General features: G+C 37.0%; 1 pseudogene; it reads right to left on the reverse strand.

The window, feature by feature from the left end:
- Window positions 1-2257: 2257 nt before the first annotated feature.
- Window positions 2258-23566, reverse strand: part of LOC127942450 (von Willebrand factor D and EGF domain-containing protein-like) — a 58269-nt pseudogene continuing 36960 nt past the window's right edge.

Here is a 23566-nt window from a genome sequence, read left to right on the forward strand (position 1 = left end):
TGGTTTTATGAGCATGGACTACAGCACTTTAGTTTTAGCAGGATTGTCCACATACATTTGTAGCTACATGACTAGCATACAGTTACATTAAGAAGCAATTTCATTTATCTTCCTGAATGAACTGTTCATTCAGCAATAATGTAATGTTAGCTGGTCATTAACACAAAATAAACCCAGAATCAGGGTGATTAGGGCCTTGGCAGGAAGCAGACTGCTCTGAAGAGGTTTATATTAGGCTATACTAATGAATAGCTAGCCACTGGCTACACAACTACTTTAAACAAAACAACAGACAAATACACGGTCAGGTAACTAATTAACTTGTATTTACATTACATTTATTCATTCAGCAAACACTTAAAAAAAATGAAATTAAAATCATCTTTGAGGAAAACAGCCTACACAATAACTTGCTGAACTTCAAGCTTATGCTAATCTGCAATCCAAGCTAACAACATATTTATTGACAAAGTAACCTGTCTTAATCCGCTTTCAGATTTTCCTCCCAGCTTTGTGTTTCTTGCCATTTTCATGTTCTTCCAACTCCTACCTGAGACCATTTTCTCTGCATCCTTACTGCTTTGAATCTAATCTGCTAACTGACCATAGAAAACAATGCATTGCTGATAAGTAAAATCTCACCTCATGACTCATGTCTAGTTGAAATAATAGATCAAATTAAGCTCACTTATCTTCAATATGATCTTTCAATATGACCTCTAGACAGGCAAAATTTAATTAGAGTACATAAAAGCAATAATGTGAGGTAGTGCGTTATGATACAAAGTGAAGCTTATAAACTAACCCCTTTGACTCTTGTTATATGACTGTAATGTACAGCCTCTCATGTCATATTTCTATTAAATCTGCAGTATCATAAACGAAACTAGTGTTCAATAAGTAATAAATACATATAATACAAAAACAGTGCATTAGATTAACTACACTATTAATTAATTTATTATTTAATAAGCATAAACCAGAGAAGCACAGTTCTTAAAACGAAACATATTCACACTGAAATGATTCATGCACATGCCTGATTAATCACATATTAGATGCACACCCAGAGGGTATTTAAAAATGAAACACTTTATAGCTATAAATTCCTTTCTCAGGGTCACATTATAATGAGACATTTCCAAGATCTAAAGGACCGACTCTCAGCAATCTGTTGAATATTAACTGAAAACAACAACAGCAAAATAATAAACTAAACATCTAGTTTTCATTTACGTATGAGGTCAGGACTTCATGAAAAGTTGATTTAGCTTTCAATAAAAAACAAGGCTATTTTTTAGGACCATTAAGGGATAGTTCACCTGCAAATAAGATTCTGTCATAATTTACTCGTCCTCAAATTTTTCCAAACTTGTATGAGTTTCTTTCTGCTGAACAAAAAAGAAGATATTTTGAAGAATGTTGGTATTCTTGGTAACTAAACAGTTGCTGGAAGCCACTGACTTCCATAGTATGGGGGAAAATGCTATTGAGGTCAATGTCTACCAGCAACTATGGGGCTACCAACATTCTTCAAAACAACATGAAGAAACAGATTTGGAACAACATGAAGGTAAATGAATGATGACAATGAGGGTGCCTGCTCAAATGAATATTTTACTGCCGGGGCCGTTTGTCAGTAATCGACTGGCCTTGATGGAGTTTAAAGTATTACGATTAAAATCCAGGTTTCCGTTTTTTTTTTTTTTTTCTCCCATAATCCTCGTGTTCCTATTCCCGCTCTCTGGAAGTTCACACCACCTGTGGTGGTAATCTACAACCTGTGCCTGACAGTGAGATGATGAAATTCGTTGTCATACCGTCTTAGCGGTAGATGCGGGAGTGCTTAGTTGTGAACTTGGTGAATTATCTTACAGCGCAGGAATTCTTGATGTCTTTAATTGAAGAGTTACCTGTATCTGAAAATCCCGTATGACTTTCGGCAATACTTCGTAAAAGTCGAAAGCCCTGCACGACGACGTAAAATAGGAAGATCACTTATAATTCTGTCATCATTTACTCCTCCTAATCCAACTTAAGTTAAAGGTGAACGTGATTTTTTTAAACGTAAGCCATGGGCGTGGCCACTTTGTATGGTGAATGTGCGACACTTCATTGCCTTCCAGTTATTTTGTGAAGTGAATAAAGTGAAGTGAAGTGAAGTGTGGCTAAGTATGGTGATCCATACTCTGAATCTGAGTTCTGCAATTAACTTACACACACACAGTAGTGAAAACACAGTGTGAACACACACCCGGAGCAGCAAACAGTTGTGCTGTTTATTCATTTTTGTGGACACAGTAATACTTTATTTTTTTTGCCGCAAAGACTTTTGGGCAACAGAATGAGTGCTTGCTGAATAAACATAAAAAAAAAAAAAAACCTTCCAAACTTTTTAACAGTGTGTGTGTATTTCACAATTATTCATAATTAATAAATTAAACACTAATCAACCTCCTCATAACCCTTTCAAGCTAGTGACGAACAGTTTATTGTCCTCTGCGAGCTGTTAAATGTTAACCGTCCTTTTCTCTTTATTTTTGCACACATCAGGTAATCGTCTGCGAACAGCTGGATTATTAGCTATGCATGAGAGGAACTATCTGTGGCGGACTCATCAATGGCAGATAATTAGTTCAGATGCTTGTTTGTGTTGTCACCGAGATGTATGTTTATATTTACCATGCGATCTGCGGTAAAACTGTAGCCACTGCACGCTCCGCCAGGCGTGACACAAACAGCATGTTTACAGGTTTTTTTTTTAACATTCCAGTCACATTAAAGGGGACGTCCTCAGAGAAATAGAGTGCAGCCGAGTTTCAGGCCACATCGTTGGAGGAAGAATGGCAAAGGATGCTAAATTGTCTGTGCCTTGGCTTGAATACCAGAGATAGAGAGATAATTTATTCTGTCAAACTTGACTCTAAACTACAGTGAGTTACAAATAATATCTGGCATTTAATTTGTTCGGAAACATTTTCACAAATTTCGTAACGTTTGAAAAACGTGAGAAAAAAAAACAATAGTATATTATACCTTATATAAATTAGCATCTTCAGATATGATATGGGTCAAGCTCAAGGCGAAGGCATTTTAAATTGACCCCGATCCACTCCCCTAGTGAGAACATCAGCATTCACGTTTACTTCCAGCAGTAAACGTGAATTTCTGCTGCCCTGCAAAACACTGACAATCTAAGCTGTTAATCACCAAAACATATCGCCAACCACCGCAGAGCGTAGGAACCAAGGAGATGCAATTTAGATTCTCTTACTGAGAACGAGAGCGAGTGAAGCGAGTGTCTTTGGAGGCTCACCGCAGTGACTGTGGTGAAACGATTGCAGTTCTGTTACTTCGACCACTTACAGATTTGGCAGAGAGTTCCCTTCCAGCCGGGACGGCAGTGGCAGGTGTTCGGTCCCAAACATTCACCTCCGTTTAAACACTTCTGCAGACACACAGCTGGAGGAACAGAAACAAAGAGAGAATCTACATCAAACAGACAAAGAAAGATCAGACCACTGGAACACATTAGCGAAAGTGTGATTGTTGTATTATATAAGTAGAATTGTTATAGTTTCTGTTCATTATTACATAAGAATTGTGAGATTTATGTTTAAAGACACTTCTCTCAGAATGCTAACATGAGGTCAGGAGGTCACTTCGAGGTCTCTGTCAGGATGAGGTTTGGCACTCTTTCCCCTCCAGCCTGACGCACAGTCACACACATCTGGTCCCACGCATCGTCCTCCGTTCATACACACTGGCTCACACACACCTGTAGAGAAATGGAAAGGTAAAGGTCGATTAACTCGGACCAATAGGGTAAAATAACCTTCTTTTTTTTTTTTTTTTGTAGACAGATAAAGCAACTTTTACGGATTTTAGAGTCTGATTATTGAAGATGCAGCTGAAATACTTATCACAACTTTGACACCAGGAACTGATCATTCATAAAATAAAATATTTAATAATACTTAATAATAATTTACTTTTCAGATTTTATTTCTTTTTAATGATTAGTACTATTATTATAACTATTTTTTTAATAGTTATAATTTAAATAAAGTTACTTTTCATATTTAAAATAGCATTTTTCATTATTTATCATTCATTATTTTAATTATTATTTTCATTTATTTAATCAAATATTTATTTATTTTATTATAAATACTAAAGAAGTGTTTTATTCATTAGTTAAGATTTTTTTTATTGAAAATTGTATTTCAATAATAACAAATTACATTATTATTATTATTATTATTAATAATTATAATACTTCAATATTTTATTCAAATTATAATTTTTTAATTATATTATATAATTAATTATATTATACGTTTTCCATTATATAATTAATGACATTATTGATATTGCTAAAAAAATATTGTTTCTAATAATGTTTTATTGTTCAGACATTATGAATTGTATCTACTTAAAATTGTATTTTGTTTTATTGAATATTTTAATATTACATTATTATTATTATTATTATTAGCATTAGCATAAGCGTTTTGTTCATTACCACTGTATTTAAAAGCAAATATCAGTAAGCCGTTTACTCTCTGGTGTAAAGTGTGTTCGGAAAAACATAAACATAAAAACATTTACATTCTCATATGTTATTTTAATTGGAATATACATATAACGAGACTTGCCATCCAAATGAGTTCATTTAGTCCTGATTCCATATGTCTCAGAATACCCCTCCACGCATGAGCAGATGTTGTTTCGTATACAGTGACCTCCGTTCATGCAGGGTGGACTGCACACGGCTGAAAGAAAGAGAAGTGCGTAAAATGACCAGCATTTGATGAATGATAACCACACCAGTGTTCTCTGAACTGATGACGGACACATCAAACAGCCGTAAGGTGAAATAACCGACAGCGAATCTGACATGACTGGGAAAACACACTCTAAAAGCTCCTACATTTCACAAAACCTGAAGCAACCCAGACATTAGAGTCATTCCCCATCATCGAAAACATCTTTACCAAGCGGCTGTTTCAATCCATTAAGTGAATCATTCCTCACCACATGAAGCTGCTGCAGAGGAATCGATATGTACACATCAAGCGCCCTGAATCTGGGGCTACGACATGAGTGCAAGACTTCAATAGAATCCAAATGGTTTTTAGGGCTGGTCCATTTTATCGTTTTAAAGTGCAGTAGTAATGCTTCACCCCACGCTCTTAAGAAATTGATATCCAGTAAGCACTCAACAAAACAAGGCCATGCATCAGGAAAATTGATTCAAAAAGGAATGCAGTAATACCGTTTTGACACCGAGTCCTGTAGAAACCAGGCTGGCAGGTGCACGTGTTCAAGCGAACGCAGTTGAGACACACAGGGTCACACAGAGCTGGAGTCAGATACACATATTAAATATTAGGTGAATAAAATGTAAGTAGCTGTTTTGGGGACAAAATCACAGCTCAGCTGTTAAAAAGTAATGATTTACTCTTTAGGAGAGACTTAAGTTATTGTTCACTATCAAGCTCTTTTGAAACCTTTTGAAATTCATAAATCGAAATGGTACATGCTGTGATACAATGATGTTTTATAAAGCTGCAAGTTCTGGCCTAGTCGTTTTATGTAATATTAAACAAATATAACCTATATATATATATATATATATATATATATATATATATATCAGTGTTGTTAAATTACATTAAGTGTATTATTTTGTTTATGTTAAAACTATGTAATACAAATGGATGGAAAATTTGTATGCAGCTGAAATACATCAAACTTAACGTTAAACCTAAATATATATATATATTTTTTTGAGTGCAAAAATAAAAAGGTCAATTCTCTCTCTCTCTATTCATAAAAGCACCCCTTACCTATAACAACATCTTATTGTATCACCTTACTGCTTTGTTAGGAGAATCAGAGTTGACATAAATAGTTGTTTTTGTCAAATATTGTTTATGCGAATAAAAACTACATTTGTTGCTGCGAGGCTCTCCGCTCAATTGATAGTAATTGATCCACACAGGCGGATGAGAAGTAGTTATCATCAGGCTGAAATAATAGCTGGTGTTTTCTCTAAGCCACCAGAATGGAATGAAAAATGAACAGAGAGAGGTTCTAGCCTACATCAGCTAAATGCCACCAGGAAGCAGCACACACACATATGATGGATTTAGTGAGAAGAGATTGGTCCCAGTGGGAGCCAGCCACACACACTCTCACCTGTCTCACACGATGGTCTCGTCCACCCTGCCAGACATTCGCACTCATCCGGTGAGGCACACTTCCCACCGTTTTGACAGTGACGGTTGCTTACCACTGTGTAAATGAAACCAAAACACATGCAATACAATATTTGACCACCAGGGGCGCAAGAGCTTATGCTTAACATCCACATGCACATGAAATCCAAGCTAACATGATTTATCAGGACTCACTGGTTTCACATCTGAACCCTACGAAGCCATAGGGACATGAGCAGGTGTCTCGACCCACACAGGTGCCTCCGTGCAGGCAAGGCAAACTGCAGAGAGCTGCGGGAATATTCATACGACCAAATGCACACAAAATACACTCATATATCACACAAAGCAAACCACTAATGCATAACTCATCAAGCATGTACACATTATTTGGCTCTTGCCTTTTTATGGAAAGTTCAAATGTGACATATTTGCAAAGAGTACCAAAAATAATATTTGAGGCCATCTGTATGCTATATGATACAAGTTCACAAACTAACCTACACAGGTATTTTCAAATGAAACTCTCTCTAGAACAATGTTGACTCCTATTAAATCTATAAATACCACCTGACTCCATCTTGTAATGAAGGTAGCATATCATGGTTCATTAACGAAAAGCTGTGATGTAAACAAAAGGATACTGACATTTTTTTTTTTTCAGAGAAAATTACAATTCACAAATTCAAGGCTGTGACAAACAAGAGGCTATTGGCCATTTTTTGTAAAGAAAGGACCAGAAACAGCACTTGGTCAAGCACATATCTTAGGGTAATTAACCTAAAACACCTACAAACTGCGAAAAAAAAGGAAGTACTTTTTACACATTATTTACACCCGTACTGAACGGCAATGAAATTTTAGCGCTCTTACCGCTTTCACAGTTCTGTCCATGGTAACCTGACATGCAGTCGCATACATTTGGCGCCACACATTTGCCTCCGTTCAGACAGGCTGGACTGCAGATAGCTGTGAGAATCCAAAATGTCGTCATTCAACCATAACGTTATTCCAAAATGAGAGCTTGTTAGTGTGATTGTACCTTTTACCATGTTTACAACATTTATAAACACTGGTGTGTGCTTGTTTGTGACATGTTTCACAATTTGGACCACTGTATCCCTTCTTGCAGCGACACGAGTTGGGGGCCGCACACTCCATGTTTCTACCACAGGCATGTCTGCACTCAGCTGAAGGCGCAAATGGCACGCAAACACAAACAACACATGGTCAGATTCACTCCATACTACCACATACTTGCCTCCATCTGTGGCCTGAAGTATAGGAAGCAAAAACATATATAGATTCTGTATGTACTATATCCATTTTAAACATGTACCTTTCAATTTAAATTAAAGCAAGTTATTGCTAAAGTGCAGGTGACGCAAGTGTTATTATTATTTTTTTAGATCATTACCATGCTTGCTTTTTAAAATTCACCCTAAGTTCTTCCTTCAAGCATTCTGAAAAACACAAGACTGATTTGAATAGTTGGGTAACATTCACCACATATACTTCCTGTTTAATAAAAAGCTTGATCCACTACCATATGCTTTGTAGAGTTCAACGCGAGACACCTGTGATGGTTTTGTGCATGTTAACACTATATTCTTACCTTTCACCCACTGCTCCTAATTTTCTCAGGTTGACAAACCCATGGGATGGAGCTCAAGGAATGCATTTATTCCTTATGCCTAGAGCATGCTTGTGGATTGAGTTTATTGTTTACACCAGTTACTGTCAGTTGTCACTCCACATGCTGCACACTTCTCTGTAGTCTAGAACTCAGAAGGCATGCCCACAATTTGCTCACTGACCTATCGCACATAAAATTGGCAATTACTATACAGATATTGGTAATTATAATTGTACTAACTAGCTTTGCACCATTTCTTAGAGTCTGGGTTCACCATTTATCCTGGATACTTAATCAGGAATGTACCAGTTTGGTACAATGACACTTTTGAGGAACAAATGATCACTGAATAATATTATGGTATCAACTATTTCAGGTAAACCATCCCTGAAATGAAATATGAAACTAGTTTTCTTTAAAGAGACATCTTTTTACCTTAAAGGTGCCATCTGTAATGTTTGGCAAAAAAAATCAAGTCATACTCCACATTCCATAACAGATGGGGGCAGTATGCCTCAATAAAGTGAATTGGTCTACTCTAGAGTAACAAACGAGAAACGGCATAGTCTCTATGCTCCGCCCCTACTTTCACAACAACACTACAGCCATAGCTGAAGCCTAACTGTGCTTTCACACCGCCGGCGTCTAGAGCGTCAAAAATCGCTCTTACCGCTCTGCTCACGACGCTGCAGAAAGATTTGTGAGCGCTCAGACGCTCTAATGTAGATCGAATGCTTATTTTGTATTTAAAGCGGCCGCAAAGCAATAAGCTTGTTGGTCTCGTGCAGACTAACCACAAGGAGTTATAAGTTTACCTTTTAAGTTTATAAGTTTAAATATTGTTGTGGACGAAATATTAGGATCCTTTACTTAAAATGAACAATCTCAGACACCTTGGTCTACGTATGACACTTTTAATTTATTTTTTATGTCCCTGTACACAAACAGGGACACATCATAGATTAGTACAAACGCTAAACAGCAATAATCAACCTGTCCTTTATTCTGCTTGGGAAATAATGTGCCAACTCTCAAGCATTCAGCGTGAGACACACAATTGACTCTTTTCACACGCTTTCACGCCACACATCAATTTTTTCACGCACAGAAAAACCACAAAGCAAAAATGACACAGAGAACAACATACTAGAAAGAGCAGGTTAGTTATGATATAATAAAATGGGTAACATTAAGTTATAGCTAGCTAATTATCAAACGCAGCTACGGTTAGCCATCGCTAACATTAGCACGTTTATCGAACAGCCTTCGATACATTGCTATGTTATAACTTCCCAAAAACAAATACACAAACATATAAAACAAACTTCTAGCGAAATACTAACAGCATCTAACTTACCAATCCAAAAGAAATGTTGCAAGTTCGGAGTCGAACCTCATTTCTTTCAGGTCCATCAGTTGTCTCCAGCGATTGAAAGCAGTGCCGATGTTTACTCTGGTTCGGCTCCTTTTCTTATCGGATTTGATTTGTGATTCCGAGCGCGGTTGTTTCCCTGTAGCGGGTGGTGGTAGTAGGGGTCTCTTGCCAAGGGCTTGAGACATCCTTTCTCTCTCTTCCCTGAACTGAAATGCTGTACTTTCCACATGATTGACATCAGGTTCAAGTACACGCCCACAAGCCGTGCGAGTTATTTGTGTATTGCAGGTTGGCTGGTGGTTTTGTTGCCCGCATACCGCCTCCCATGGCCGAAACTGGTATTACGACACCTGTCGGGCCGGGGCTAGTAATGCTAATGCTAATTAAGGTTGATATCTCTGCAGCACTATAACTTGACATTTTTTTTATGACATCATCGCCCTTATTTCTTCTCTTTTGATGCGTGTAGGTCATGTTATGGATATTTTTACCTCAATTTTTGCATATGGCACCTTTAATTACCCTCTAAAAGGTTCATAGTAGACCACAGTAGTAAGGGTACATATTCCAACTCTAAGGTATACATATGCATATTATAAGGCAGATAAGGTATAAGGATGTAGGGTACTGCCCCAGTGACAACATGTTATACCACTAATCTTACAATATTTTTAACCAGGCATAAGTAAGTCTCTAGATGAGGACTAACTCATCAATAGATAATAAAGAAAAGTCATCTATATATCTAAAATTACCTCTGCACATTCGACCATCTCCAGTGTACCCCAAAGGACACCGTCCACATCTGGGTTGCCCTTTCCCTGCAAGCTCACAGTGGACTCCTGGGAAGCAAGAAACATCTGCACAGGAGAAACTTCTCTCCTCTAACAGAACCACCTTTTTTCTTTTGCCTCGGTCTCTACCGTTCTGAAGAGTTGGTTGGTTGTCCAGAAATTGGGTTTGGCTTTGTTCACCAAGGTAGGTGAAGCTCTCCTGAGGCAGTGTTTTGGTCTCGTAGTGGTCTCGGAATCCGGCTCCAAGACCTCCATCAGCGGAGAACTCAAACTCCGAAAAGGAGAAGGAAAGGGAAGTTAGGGCTGCTGTTAGGGGTTTCGGGGTGTCTGGAGGTGTCCAAGGTCGAGGTCGGGTAATTGTGACCAGACTGGATTGCTGTGGAAACTTCTTCAGTGCTTCAGCGTGCCTTGAAGTGTGAGGTAAAATGACTTTTCCAGGCTTGACTTCTGCAAATCCACCTGCCGAGACTTTAAATGAAGCATATCGCTCCTCTGGACTCGGAAGAATGTTCAGTTGATGGTGAGAGCGAGAGAAGAGTCGATCTCTGCTGCTAGTTAAGGTAGGAGTGTGTCCTGTCGTGAGCACCAGCACCCCTTTCCCTTTGACAGATGGAAAGGTTGGCGGGAGTGGGATTTGAGTGGTATCCTGATGGTGTGGGCCCCTTGCTGGTGAGGATAGGCGTCTCTGAGGCTGCCTGAATGGAATGGACTGGGCGGTGCAGATGGGGAAAGTTGTGGAAGAAATGAGGTAGGTTGTTCTTGGCTTGGGTCAGTTGTGGAGAGTAACGCGGTGCTGGATGAGAGGACAAGCTTATTATGCAAGATGAAATGCAACTTGTCAAGCTTATGAACAGTAAATACTTTTAATCCAACTTAAAATGTTTACTTGTCAGCCACAAAACGACATGGTAAGGCTCATTACATTAAGGCAGAGGTGTCAGAACTCGGTCCTGGAGGGCCACAGTCCTGCAGAGTTTAGCTCCAACTTGCCTCAGCACACCTGCCTGAAAGTTTCTAGCATTCCTAGTAAGATTAGCTGGTTCAGGTGTGTTTAATTGGGGTTGGAGCTTAACTCTGCAGGACAGTGGCCCTCTGGGAGCAGGATTGGGCACCAAAATAAAAAGAAGGGATCGATATTGTATTCTGCAGTTATGATTCATCAACATCCTCTGGATATCTTGAAAAGACCTTTGAAGATTTTACACAATGAGACTACCATAACTGCAGTTATAATGCAATGGCGCTCAGTACTAGCTTAAAATATCATGGTGGTATATTTACTCATAAACAACAGATAGTCACTGTGGCTGCTCTACAAGATTTATTTCGTCCCCCATCCACAAGCGAGGAATAAAGACATAATACAACAAAATGCAATAACAATAACATAGGCACACAGTTGTTTCTGAGTGTGTAAGAATCTGGGATGCATGTGGCAACAATAAGGGAATTAGCTTGCAAAATGAAGCTGTTTCTTTTTAAGTTCCCACTGTGGCTGCTCATGGATTCACTCCTGATAACGGCACTATTAGGAATGATTCCAGCAGTGGTCCATTCACAGGGAAAAATGCATTAAAAGTCATTACCCCACTCTGAAGGCTTTTACGGTCGTGCTGTGATACTGCAATTTAGGAAAATGTATTTGAGGGATTTTTTTAAGCAAAAGAACAGATTAAGAAGTCTAACAACATTTCCACTGAGTGAAATGTAACATACTGTACTTTGGGGATAAGAAGGGATAAGATGCAGTCTGGTAGTTTTACTTTTTTTATATATAAAAGGAGAATCAAAGCCACCCCACCCCAAAAATAAAATAAAATCCTGCTACTCTTGTTAAAACCCAGTTTGTTAAATCTTCCTCACTGTTTCCCCCCTCCTCATCTCCTAACTAAATGAGTTTACACATTCTTTCCCTAATTCCTCACTGTCTTTTTCCGTTCCCCATACTCATCAGCCAAAAACACATTGTGGGTCAGCAACCACCGTGCCGCAGACTGTGCATGACTGAGCATTAGAAGCTTCCAGATCACACTTATCAACCGTATCAAAGCACCTGTCACATTCTGAGGATTACGACAGGCTGGTTTCCTGTTCATTATGTTTATCTCTAATTACTGGAGCTCTATGCTTTCAGGAGATGAAACAAGGTGAATTAAGAAAAGATTGATGAGAAACAAAAAGTGTTCATGAAGTTCATGATAATGCAACAACTTTGAAAAAGTTTTATTGTTTAGGTCTGTGTTGATGAGAGGATGTGTGTGTGCGCATGCAAGTTTTCAATTCAACTATATATATATATATATATATTTAAGCTTCGGAAGACTGATTGCAATGTTAAGTTTAAAAAAAGTACTTACTGCAGTGCTTTGATTGTTTTGTGCAGGTGCGTCCATTTCCTTGGTGACCTGGTGGACATCTTCCACAGACGTAGCCAGTGTAGGGCGGCCGGAGGTCAATGCACTGAACACCTGGAAAACACGGCCTACTTGCACACTTGGATGTCACGTTTAGTCAGTTGGGAAAACCAGCACCACAAAGAAACACAGCCTTTTAGATTCACCATTAATATACAGATGTAATTTCTGTAAGCGTTTACTCATTAGCATCTTAATAGGAAATTGATGTGAATTTAGGGTCAGAAGATGTCCTTCCGTGATTTCACCTTCAACTCCTACCAACAATCTTGCACTCTCACGTGGCCTACAACAGTTGCCCAACCGCGACAGACTGGTGAAGGATTAGCTATGAAGGGAAATTGAGGTCTCACTCATACACTAGGGAAGATGAGCTGATGTCAGAAGGTGTGAAGCAATACCCTGAAATTTTTACCTCATTTCCTGCGACTAAAAATTACCCCATTGTTTTATACACCACTAAACAAACTGGTGTCATTTTACTCCACCACATATATGCTACTGGATCCATCTGAAACACTTCTGGAGCATGCAGGGAATTATTTTTGTGGCAGTATATGGGGTCACATCACCATATTTTATTAAATAAGTATGCCCTCATCTTGCTCACAATCACCCAGACACATGCACCTTTTCTGTCGAGCGTCACGCGCCGTGTCAAATAAGACAAGAAGCCTGCCCTCTGCCAGCGGAGCAGAGAAAGATGAAAGAGTTAGCAGCTGTCTTCCATTAAAAATAGATTTATCGGCCCTGCGATTACACATATCAAAGGTTATTGCCCGGGTTTTTTTGTCCCATTTCCGCAAGGTCAGCTCAAAACCCTTAGACAACGACAGGATTTATCGGCCGAGGTGGATGACAGCTTGCATCCCCTCTGCTTGCCATCTCATCTTGCTCTATAAGTGTGATGGCAGGCAATTTGCAAACCGGCAAGACTGTATTAGCAAGTGCTCCCAAGGATGATAGTGGCTTTCCAGAGCGGACTATTTGTCCCTGTTCCTCAAACTCTGGCCTTATCTACCTTTCAGAAAAGATTACTTATGGCATAGCAAATCTCTGTGGACTTTACAAATCCCCCCGTCCTCCATCCCAATCCTTTTGTTTCCTTTCCTGCATTAATTACAACAGAGACAAAAAAGGTAAGTGCAAACGAGAGTTCCACAAAATACAAGGAGAGTTATTCTTTGAATTGCTTCGAGTGTAGCCTGAGGAAAAACGGCGTCGGGGACACGGGCTAATTTAATTTACAATTAGCATTTAAAAAAAGACAACAAGGGTACCTGAGAATGACGAGAATTCATTTAACATTGGGATTTATAGCACACAGTAACTCAAATCCAGGAGACTCTTTTGGGATCCTATTAATAGATATTTCTACATTGGTAATAACCTTTAAAACCCCATCTACAGTGACCCTCTTAGTCAGAAATTATAATGTTCTTTGCACAAAGAGAAGCATGATGCTGAAACATCCAATTATGAGAAAATCAACATCTTTGCATAGAAAAGATCAATCCCAAAAGAGATCTCTTGAATATCTCAGTGTTAGACTGAAATTGGGATTCAGTAAGAATCCAATTAAGACACTTTCTACATATTGTGCTTCTCCTTGGGGTAATTTTAGTAATCTCAAGTATGCCTGAACTAGAGTTTAAGTATTTGACATTGTCAAACTGGGCTGTCATTTGCAGTAATAAATTAAACATTCTCATTTTGAACACAAATATTACTAATGAAAATCTTTATAGACCAAATAATCCAAAACGTATGCTATCCATGTTAATTCTGTAACCCCAAAGTCTTAAGGTTTGAAAGTCTCATTTGTCTCTTTTTATTTGTAAAAACAAAACGTTGAAGGAAATATTGAAAGAAGATGTGTTTAAAAAAAAGCCTTCAAACATGTCTTTGCAAAGCTGGTTAGACTAGAGTACCAAAATTTGCCCAAGTCTCCCTTGTTGATGTCTCATCTTTCTTTCTTTCAATTTTATTCCCAGAGGACTTAACCTGAGGGAGTGAAAAGAGAGAGGAGAGGGAAGATGAGGAGAGTCATAAAGCCAATTTGCATCCCCCATCCTAATGTCCTCCAGGGGTTTGTTCTAACAGTCCGAGCAAATATTGAATGGAGAGTCTGGTATCTTGGTAAATATGAGCACAGTTTGAGACATCAGATCTTTTCCAAAACTCTACACACTCTCAGAAAAATACAAATACAAAAGCTGCAGTACCTTTTCAAATCAAGTACCAATATGGACTGTTTAGGTACAAAGGTTTGCCTTTTGAAAATGTACCGCCCCAGTGACAGTTTTTGTACTTTTTTTTTTCTGAGTTTGTAGAAGATTACTAGAAAAACATCTAACATCTAGTTATTATTTCTCCCAGACAATCGAGTTGATGGGATCAAAATCAATTGTTTTCATCTCCTGCTTCTTAGATTTGAGTTTTCTCCTGAGAAAAAAAAATATGCCAGGATTAATTTTAGTGTCTCTCCTAAAATGTGTAAAATGAGAAATCTCAGCAGAAACTTTTATTTGCATCTGCGTATAGAGATATTACAGAGATTTGTAATTTCAGTTTTCCCTATGGGACAATACATTCAATACCAAGCAGATTTGACTATGTGTCTCTTGACTATTACTCTTCCAAACAGAGAGTGAGAGGCGTCCTTTACCTAACCCTGCTTGGTTGAGTTTCATAGAGCGTCTGAATGCCTGGCATGGCTAATTAGAATCACTAATTTCAGGCATTATACCAAGACGAGAGAGGGTAAGAGGTGTGGGCACAAAGGCACACCAGCAGGCCTTGTCTTGCTTTGTGCTTAGCAGCTGGAGGAAAGTCATTTCCTGGGAACATCACACACACAGAAACCCAGCGCAGGAAATAACTCCAGGGGGAATGAAGGGACATCACACTGTGTCAGGGAAAGACAAAGAATCGTTTTCTGCAATGTCATGACACCAGCAGTGGGCGATTTGGCTTTGTTTCCTGGCCATCTGTTGACATGTAGGGACAGAACAATGGAAACAACTACTTGCCAGTTCTCCGACTCGCGCTGGTGGCGGCTTTGGTGACCGAAGTCTTGCTTGGAGCTTCGTTGGACTCCAGCGGGAGGTGAGTGGAGGTCGTTTTAGAAAGGGGGGCGGGCATTTTGCTGATGGGCCGCACTGCGGGAGGCGCAGATGAGGTGATAGCGTGAGAGGTGATGGGACGAGATGTGACCAGTCTTGCTGGTGCTGATGAAAAAGAGAGAGAGAGAGAAAAGATTCAAAATCAACTAGACAGCTTTTGCTACTGATGCCTCGAGTGCCGAATAAAGGACAATTGAGTTGTGATCTGTTATTATCTTAGTTAAAGCTGCGGTAGGGAACTTTTGACGCTCTAGCGGTTAATAAACAGAACTGCTTGCGTCTTGCGGAAGAACATCGTAGCCGGAACTACTTCTCTCTGTTTATGTCTATGAAGAATCACAAAGGTACTGGGCTACTCCGCCGCGGTACCCCCGAAGCAATCTAAAATAGTCCGAATATAAACACTTATTATAGGTGCACCCTAATGATTCAGGACAAGCTAAAAACACGGTTTGGAAAATGGATTCATGGTGTACTCACTTATTATATACAGTTTTCTACATTTTGAACACAAACAAAGTTACGGACCGCAGCTCTGATTGGTTGTTTTTTACCGGGAGCGATGGAGTTTCTGCAAATGGCAATAGGACCACTGGGAGGAGCCAGAGGAGCTTGATTTTTTCACAGATTATCTGTCTCATATTCTACTGTCAGGACATAATGACAGGTTTAATAAATATGTAAAAAATATATATTTACAAAAGTTACCTACTGCAGCTTTAAATACTTTTGGACCTTCTAAATGACATTGAAACATTTGTTACTTGCATCTGATGAATCATCACAAGCTTGCGGTTAAACTTTCACTTCGGTTTCTGCTGAAGAAATTAAATACTATGGAATGAAATGATAGACATCTTTAGTTCTTTTTTTCCCCTTATTTTCAAGACTTCCACCTTGGGTTCTGTGAACATCTTGTGCCGTACTATGCCTGAGTCAACAACTGTCTAACCATTCCTCTAGAAAGGAACAGTTTCAGCGTTGTTTCAGAGGCTGTCGTCTCCTAAGCTTATCAGAAAGTCAGCACACCAGAGACGTGAGAAGCTGACTTCCTCACTGTCTCTGTATCTCAACACGGAAACTACAGAGGGGATGTTTTACCAATTATCTCTGGACAAGCTCAGAGTCTGGCATGTGCACAAGGTGGATAACTATCATATGCCATCTGGATTGTATCGCTCTCCCTCATGCAGTTCTGCTGGTCATAATCAAAGCGGGGCGGTGGATCCAGCTCTCTCTGCTCTGTTGTATTTCTGTATGCTGCAGTCAGACAGATTGTGTTTGTAATAGAGGCCCGGGCCTGGATGAAAGAGTCATCAAATCACAGTCCCTCTGATGGAGGAAACCGTGAACACAGAGCTCCCTTAGACGAGGGTTTTTCGCTCGCAGATTACGGTCAAAAGACATTTGCAAAGCATTTTGTCAAGGAACATGGAGGAAGATGGAAAACAAAGCCCCTTGAGCAACAGTGCAGAGACAAACACAATGTTTCCTAAAACCAAATAACTACTGACTGAGCTTTAAGATCCTAGGTTTATGAAAGGCTCAATAGATGTCTGATTTGATGCAAATCATACAGGGTCTCAGAAATCTACTAATTTGTATGTAAACCTTTTTCCTTTTTTTTTTCTATTTAAAAACCCCGAACTAACTCTTTTTTTTCTTTTTTTTTTTAAAACCATGCATTTGCCTGTTTATTTATTTTTTTGTTCCAATTTTTACTAAAACAATTTTATTACACCATTTAAATAAATAAATAATAAATTAAAATTAAATTAAAATAAAAATACATTTTAGTAAAAAAAAATTTAAACTTCATCACAAGCGTATTCATCCAATGCCTGTATTGTTTATTTTTAACAGCTGTTTTAATAATTGTATGTTTTATGTTTTGTTTTTAAACATATCACACATTATTTTTTGATAAATGTAATTTTTTTAAATCCTAAATCCTAAATATTATGTTACATTTCTGAAAGTAAAAAAAAAAAGATTGAAAAAAGGTTTTTTGTTGTTGTTGTTTTTTTCACTAGTCAAAATAATGTAGCTATTATTTCATTGAAATACACTATTTTGACTACTGTTTGGCAAATCAGTGAGCATATCAGACAGAGAAGCACTCAAGCTGCGACTTTGATGCTTTGAAATGAAAAGCCTTGTGTTCCCTGAAGTTAACTCAGGGCAGAACTGCAGGTTTGAGGTGCTTTGGCACCTGCGGGTGAACATAAAACAAACTGTTTTCTTTTTTTGTGTGTACAACAAAACTGAGGTCATATCTTGTTTGGGACTGTTTAACTTCATAGCGAAAGTCTCTTTTTCAGAAGCAGATGAGCTTTGGGAGGAAATATAGTTTCCTTGCCTTTGCAGAAGATCCCGTCTCCCTCCAGGCCCCGAGGGCAGGGGCCGCACCTGAAGGAGCCAAAACCATTCACACACCTGACGCCAGGAAAACACGGTGCTCTCTTACACTCATTCACATCGTGCTGACACATGGCACCTGTTAACAGAAAACCGAAAAGCATTATTATTATTAATATTATTATTACTATCATTAAATGTGTGTTTGTGTATAAATGTTTTTATTGTCACGTGGCGTGACATTACATTGTAAAGTAACTCGATGAGTGATTCAATCATTTATTCGTCCAAAACACAGATTTCTTAATAAATTAAACGAACCCCTGTTTTATAGTGTAGTCACATTTGCGAAATTAACCCCACTAGGAAATTTGCAAGAAATCTCACAAGAAATTCATGTGGATTTCTATAGAAATTAGCGGATTTTGTGCCTATCAATGAATCATTCCCTCAAACGATTGGTTTAAAACACTGAATCTTTCAAAAACAAATCAAGTTACAGTTTCAAAAGTAATTGAGTCATTCACTCAAACAATTCACTCAAAATACTGACTCTTTTAGAAACAAATCAAGCTATAGTCTTATAAGTATTTGAATCACTCACTCGGATGATTCATTCAAACAAAATGATTCACTCAGGAACAAAATGCTTTACTTTAGAACTATTTTCAATGGCGGGAGCAAACATACACAATGTAACTGAAAATAAAATTAATTGTCATTAAATTATAATCGTGACTGCAAAGTAATTACCAGCTACCACCAGAATCATAGCAGCCGGTTTGCATCATTAGCTAACCTCATAAAGCGTGACTAGTAAATGGTTGGCCAATATCTTGATTCATTCTGCATATAGGTATGTTTATCGGGTCACACTTTATTTTAAGTTCCAATTCTCACTATTAACTAACCATTAACTATGACTTTTGCCTCAATTAACTCTTATTTGCTGCTTATTAATAGTTTATAAGGTAGTTGTTAGGTTTAGGGTATTGGGTAGGATTATGGATGTCATGCATTATATGTACTTTATAAGCACTAATAAACAGCCAATATGTTAATAATAGACATGCTAATAAGCAACTAGTTATTAGTGTGAATTGGACCCTATACTAAAGTATTACCAAAAAAAAAAAAAAAAAAACATTTTAATTTTATTTTAATTTTTATCTAATAACTCACTAACAAACACACTTCTCAGATGCAGAACTTTGAGACGGAAGTTCAAATACTCTGGAAAACACTAAAACTGTGGTGAAGCATTGTTTATGGCGGGAGATAATCATTTCCATCACTCTTTCCTCTGCTAAAACATCAAGTGGCCATACCAAACACTGCTTTCAGCAAAGATAAAACACTTCTGGGCTGATTCATCTCTGTGTTTTGGCCTGTTTATTACTCCCAGCAGCAGAATAACGTTCAGATACTCTTTCCATTGTGGGATCAGTAGCTGCTGGGCATTTGTCCATTTTTCTTTCTTTCTTTTTTTGTTTGTTGTTTGTGGCTTATCTTAGAAATGTGTTTGAAGGGGATCTTTAATAACGTCCAAACCATCTGCAAAGGCCCAAAGCGTTACGAACCGCAGCAAAGCATAAACTTTTATCCAATCAGCAGTGTTGTTTATCTCACGCATGCGTCGCCATTGGTGGAAATGGACAAACTCTCTTTGTGACCGGATCAAGAATGAATCTGAGCCAAGTGTTTGTGCTTATTTAGAAGAACTACTTCGTAATCAATAAGAAAAAATGCACACACACATACAAATAAATACAAAACATTGATCAAAGGATGAAATACCAGAGAAATTAATGTCAATATTAACATATGTAAACCTATACTCCAATTTTAAGGCTTTACTTGTTTATGAAGATCTTTTTTAGATGTGAAGAGAAGGTAAAAATTAAATGAATTACATATATTAAAAATATATACTCCACAACCCTGTACATTTTTTAAGGTTTTTTTAATTCATGAGGATATTTATTTATTTATTTTTGAATGTGAAGAGAACATAAAAAGTATGGTCACACTTAATTTTAGGGTCCAATTCTCACTATTAACTAACCATTAACTATGACTTTTGCCTCAATTAACTCCTTATTTGCTGCTTATTAATAGTTTATAAGGTAGTTGTAAAGTTTAGGATTATGGATGTCATGCATTATATGAACTTTATAAGCACTAATAAACAGCCAATATGTTAATAATAGGCATGCCAATAAGCAACTAGTTATTAGTGTGAATTGGACCCTGTACTAAAGTGTTACCTAAAGTATTTAATTAATGAATTAGTAAAATAAGTCAAGTCAAGTTACCTTTATTTATACAGCACTTTAAGATATTAATATGGTATATTAATTAACATAAAATTAAATTAACATATTAATTAATATAAAATTAAATATTATTTTATATGTAACTTTCTGAAATTTAACACACACACACACACACACACACATACACACACACACACACATATATATATATATATATATATATATATATATATATATATATATGTATGTGTGTGTGTGTGTGTGTGTGTGTGTGTGTGTGTGTGTGTGTGTGTGTGTGTGTGTGTGTGTGTGTTAAATTTCAGAAAGTTACATATAAAATAATATTTAATTTTATATAATTTATAATTTCTAACATATTAGTATATAAATATTCTGTATACTAAATATTATTATATTATATTTAAGTAAATTGTAAATAATTGTAAGTGTAAGTAATTGTAAATAAAATATATAAATATTAATTAGAGTATTTTTAATTGAATTAAGTACTATGCATATACAACATTGTGAAAATTAAATGAAAAAAAAAAACATATATTAAATGTTATCATTTATGAAATTACAATTCAGTATTTTCATTAATATTAAAATATTTTCTTTTAATAATACAAAAAACTATTATTACAGACTCATATATGTATGTATGTATGTGTGTATGTGTGTATGAAGTGCCTAACTGACCCAAAATTTAATTTTCTTTTTTTATTATTATTATTATTTTTATTCAGCAGTTTTGCTAATTGCATACAGTCTCTCGCTCTCTCTCTCTCTTTCTGCTGTTCTCAAATGACTGTATCTGTCAAACTCAGACAGTCTTTAATAAGCACTAGGAGGCAGGAATCAGATGCTTGTTAGCTGTCTAGGGCCCACAGAGGAGATGGAGAGGACGTTTGGCTTTCGTTGCACCACACTGCTGTGACACAAGACTCAGGGAAATCTGGGCAGCTGAGTTCTGCGTCACTCATGCCATGATGAGAAGAAAAGAAAAGATAAGGCTGTACATGGTAGTCAATCAGTACATGCAACAAAGGACCATTTTGACTTGTCTAATATCATCTAGGCCAATCATATGTTGTTTAAAGTTGAAGAAAGGCCTTGCAGGACCATATTCCAGTACTGTTTCAAAAATTCATTTGATCTTTCTATGAATAATTTCAAATCTTTGGAAAAGATCATGAAATAGATGAATATACAAGCTTGGCATTTACATTTAGTCATTTAAAAGACACTTTTATCCAAAGCGTTGAACAAATTGATTCACCTAAGATGAATCAGATTTCCCAAATTTTACATAAGAGGGCAAAAACAGTTTAAGAGCACATATTTCATTATTGCTTCAACTCGCACAATAAAATGTGACGTCATACAACATTATGTAATGTTTATATACTAAAATATAGTTTTTAATTATTGTAATAAATATTTATTTAATAATATCAGTAGTTTTTTTATTTTTATTTTTTTATAGTATTTTTATAAACAGTTTTTAATCACTTCTATTATTATAAATGCTTAATAATTTAAACATAGCATTTATATTACAATTTTAAATAAATAAATAGCTTTGGCCATGTAATTTCAGAAGGTTTTTTTTTCCATTATATTTAATTGTTATTATAAATAAAACATACAAATAAATAAGTATTAATCTAAATGCAATCAAATATTTTTCATAATTATATATATATACATATATTCTATATATTCTATATATATTCTACAAAACCAAAGTTTGCATCTCGTTTCACCAAAACATAAAAATCAATCGGGCGCCAGTCTGTCGATGTCTCTCACCTCCACGGTAAATCTGCTCTGGGCATCGCAATCATCAGACACAGTAAATTGAAAACTGCGCATTTCCTCCTCGTCCACTTTCCATTTGAGGAGACCGGCCGGGGAAATTGAGGCCCTGGGGGCCCTCTCTCCAGCTGGAAGAGCAGGGCCGAACCCTCGGGGTCCGTGGCTGTGAATTGGTACACAAAGTTCTCACCTACAAAGGTCTGCAGGCTTGGTGCATGATTAGCTGAGGAAATGAGAGGAGAAATGCAAGCGATAATAAGGTGCAAAAGACCAATTGTAAATTCATTTAAATGAAAAAATGTATACATTTTTATTATTACAAATTTCATGAAACATAACATAAAATAAAATTAAGCAAATATGCGAAAAATCAGTACATGCATATCGTTGCTTTGTTCTTTCAGAAAGCTAAAAGAGAAATTACCAAATAAAATTTTATAGAATGTATTTATATTTTATTTTTAACCTGGTTTAATCACATTATAAATCACATACATATATATTAAATCAAATTAAATTATGCATTTAGCAGACACTTTTATCTAAAGAAGTGTACAGTTCATTCAGGCTATCAATTTTTACCTATCATGTGTTCCCAGGGAATCGAACCAACAACCTTGCACTTGATTGCGCAATGCTCTACCAATTGAGCTACAGGAACACAGATACCGATACAGGTCATGTTATTTCAGAAAGCCAAATGAGAAATGCCTCACATGGAAAAAACAGGCACGAAAAGAAAATCTCGTTTTGTAATATCTGGCATGATGACATTTGCGGGATACAATCTGATTTACAGCATTGTGCATTCGTATCCAGCGGTTATTTCCCACTTTTCTTGTTTTCTATGAAACTTGACAAACAAAATCAGCAACACAGAGCAAAAATATCCATCTTAAGTGACACGCAATTATCCACAACAAAACCCTGGTCTTGAAATATGAAAGCAATTTCTGCACCAATATGTCACTCGTATTCAAAATCTCATCCACGAGCAGCATGAAGTATATGAGCTTGCGAGTTTCTGAAATGTTGACTAACAACAAAATGGATCCATAAATCCTGTCTGACAAAGTAAATAAACTCAAAGCCAAACAAAAATACCAATACAAATACTACTGCTATTCTCATAAATGCGAGTATTCAAACCAATTAAAAAAAAAAATGCATGCTAATTGTTTCAGAATGGTCTGAAGTCTATTTCACACAGATTTCCTCAGATATGTAACGGTACTGTTACAGTACAAACACTCAATTTCCAGATTTCCCTCTGATGATCATCTCGTCTGAATTTGTCTGTATGAACGGACTCTCAGTTTTGCCACAGAACGCTGAAAGAAGCACGGCAGAAAGCGCGTGGGAAATAACTAGCAGAAGATAAATGGGTGTGAGGTGAATGGTTGTAATCTTCTTTAAAGCTGAATGTGTGTGGAGTCTCTGATAGCATCAGTCCCACCCTCATTTGAAGCACTGGCAAACAGACGGATGTTTGTTGTCATCTCTCTCCCTCTCTTTCTCTCTCTCTCTCTGAACACAGTGGTGT

Source organism: Carassius gibelio, chromosome A22 (genome assembly GCF_023724105.1).
Source record: "Carassius gibelio isolate Cgi1373 ecotype wild population from Czech Republic chromosome A22, carGib1.2-hapl.c, whole genome shotgun sequence".
In the NCBI taxonomy this organism is placed as follows: Eukaryota; Metazoa; Chordata; class Actinopteri; order Cypriniformes; family Cyprinidae; genus Carassius; species Carassius gibelio.